Raw genomic sequence first — 2,507 nt, 5'->3', positions numbered from 1 at the left:
CCTAAATACTTACATATACATATGTAAAAAAAGGAGAAGTGGAACTGCCCACTAACAGGAGATACTCACACAACTGCCCAGACTAACAAATACAAGTATAGTGCTAGTAATGGGGTATTCTTCGCGATCTGTTGACCAGTGGATCCCGTAGACTCCCAAGTCTATTGATACTTTCCTTGGTTACCCTCTAGAACTTGACACTAAGCTACTATTATTAGAGATAACATAGGCTTGACTCACAGAAATGGAGAAGTCAACCTGGTGATGGACTGGAAGTTTCCTTCCACCATTGCTATGTACAACACTGAAGATTAAGAGCAATCGTCAGTCTCACATCAGTGTAACCCCGTGAGCTCCAATAATAAATGTCCTGCAAGATTTTCCCAGTGGAGCAACAGTGGCACTAATGCCATGGGTTACCAACTATATTCTGAGTGTATCAAGGTTCAGGTTCCAAGATAGAACACATATCCAGAACCATTTTCAGGGACAATAACCTGTAGCTAGATGTATTGAGGTCCTAGGCAAAAATCTATCACAAAAAACTATCACTATTGTTTTTACTTATATGTATACATCTTATTAATCCAATGCCTAACATGAGATATGCAAGAGATTAGTGAATTCCCAGTCCTCATCAGAGTTTCTCCTTTGGCTGTAGAGAATTCTTTAACATACAGTCTACAATGTAATCGATGTGAGGAAAAGAAAAGGCTGTGGAGTGCATAGTCCTACATGGTATGCCAATAAATCATAGTCCTCCCTCCTGGGGCACATAGGAGAGCGGATAGTCTGTAAAGACAAAGGAAGTAGCTGAATCCAATGAAACAATATTTTCTACACACAGCAGAGCAGTTGCAAATATGAACTCTCAATAGTTGTGACTGCATGACACATGCAAGCCCCATTCCTGCAGTTAATACCCCATCATCTTAAAAAGGAGAGAAGGGAGAAAGCACAGACATCATCATTACACCCCAGAGAGTGTTTGTACAAGTCAATAGGTACACATATTTTATTACTAAACATGAAGATAATCATTTCAGTTTCTCCATGTAACCTTGTATCTCTATTTTAAAACTGATTTTAGTATTGAGGTGATCACCCAAATACATTCTACTCTTTAAGTTTAATGGGAATACTGTAACAGGAAGATTCTGTCCTTGGTAGGTTTGTGCCAACTTGATAGAAGCCAGGGTCATGTGGGAAGAGGGACCTTATTGAGAAAATGACACCACCGGATTGGCCTGTAGGAAAGATTGTGTCTCTTTTCTTGTGATATTCTTAATATTGATGTCTAGCATCTCAGCTCACTGTGGGTGGTGGCACCCCTGGAATGGTGATCCTAGGGGTTATGAGTAGGTAGCCTGAACAAGTCATAAAGACTAAGCCATAAGCAGCAATCTGCCACGGTTACTGGTGCCAGCTTCTTTACCTGTTTGAGTGCTGCCCTGTGTTGGGCTGGAGGTCTAGGGACAAGAAGATCCTCCTTCCTCTCCCTTCCAGCCAGAAGCTGGCTGGAGCTTGCAGTCTGCAAAAGGAAAAGGAAATTCTCGCCAGCCAGGAGGTTGTGCTCACAAAAGCCAGAGCACTCACAAAAGCCAGTACAAAACAAAGGACAAAAGGGGACACTTAGTTCCAGATTCCAAAGTGACCAGTGGACCCAGGACACACGTATCGGACCCCAGATCCAGCCAATACTCGATAACGTAACAACAATGTCCCTGCCTCCCACCACTCCTACAAAAGCCCAGGACTTCATGGACCTCCTGCCAGGAGGCCATGAACTCCCCAGGAGGGACAAATCCGTAAAATAAACCTGTCTTTTACTTTTCAATTCGGTTCAACTGGATTCTGCAGTGGCTGGGCAGAGAAGCCCTTCATTTGGTGCCAAAGACCAGGGAGATGCCCTCCTGCTTGGCGAGCTAGACTCGGAGCTGGTAGACCCTCCTGTCCTTTGTTCTACCCTGTCTTTCAGCTGATCTGATGGACCTGTAAGTCTTCCTTTCTGTCTAGATGTGGCTACACAGACACCGGTGCCTATTTGGTTTTCTTTCTGACAAGAGTCACATTCCTGCCAGGAAAAAGCCCACAGTAGTGTTTGGAAGCCCAGTCCCAAAGTCTGCCCTCAGGATGCCAAGCAGGGAGCCCCTCCCCTGGAGTCTCTTTTGTCCAGACTCCGCCCCTAAAAAGCCTGTCATTGGCGGTTCTGCTCCCAGAGGACACTAAAAGCCCCCACCTCTGGATTTACCTCTTGGTTCCTGGTTTTCTGCTCCCATGGGGCCACCCAGGAATGCTTTACTCACATTAAACCTGGGTTTATTAATTCCATCTGATTGCCTTATTGCATCACCTTGGCAGGTTCCCAGGAACTGGGATTTTTTTTTTTAATTTTAATTTTATTTTATTAGTTCAAATTAGGAACAAGCTTGCTTCAGATGTTAATCCCTTCTCCCTCTCTCTTCCCTCCCCCCCAACACCCCACATGCCCCTAGCCATCCCCCCTC

This window comes from Cricetulus griseus, chromosome 4 (assembly GCF_003668045.3).
Source record: "Cricetulus griseus strain 17A/GY chromosome 4, alternate assembly CriGri-PICRH-1.0, whole genome shotgun sequence".
Lineage (NCBI taxonomy): Eukaryota > Metazoa > Chordata > Mammalia > Rodentia > Cricetidae > Cricetulus > Cricetulus griseus.
Note: the sequence above shows the minus strand (reverse complement) of the source record.